Raw genomic sequence first — 227 nt, 5'->3', positions numbered from 1 at the left:
CCTGTCGGGTGAGTCCTGGGTGTCCCTCCAGGGGGATGGTCCCTGGGGGTGTCTGACCCCTGGAGCCCCCGCTCTGGTCCTGGAGCTGCACGTGATGTTGTTCTCTCACGATGGTCTCCCAAGCCCCGGGTGAAGGGGCTGTGACGACGCTGCCACGTGGCTCTGCTGATGCTCAGTGACAGGACCAGTTGCTGGTGGTGCCACATTCCAGGTGTGCTGCTCAGGGG

The 227-nt window shown here is 64.8% G+C and overlaps 1 non-coding gene across 1 annotated transcript; it reads left to right on the top strand.

Annotated features, from left to right (window-relative positions):
• Positions 1–86: 86 nt before the first annotated feature.
• Positions 87–178, top strand: LOC114818966 (small nucleolar RNA SNORD35). The gene has a single exon (XR_003766329.1). It is a non-coding gene; the product is annotated as a small nucleolar RNA SNORD35 (small nucleolar RNA).
• Positions 179–227: the final 49 nt, after the last annotated feature.

This window comes from Antrostomus carolinensis, unplaced genomic scaffold (genome assembly GCF_000700745.2).
Source record: "Antrostomus carolinensis isolate BGI_N321 unplaced genomic scaffold, ASM70074v2 C12435765, whole genome shotgun sequence".
NCBI classification, from domain to species: domain Eukaryota; kingdom Metazoa; phylum Chordata; class Aves; order Caprimulgiformes; family Caprimulgidae; genus Antrostomus; species Antrostomus carolinensis.
This window is presented reverse-complemented; position numbering and strand designations above follow the sequence as displayed.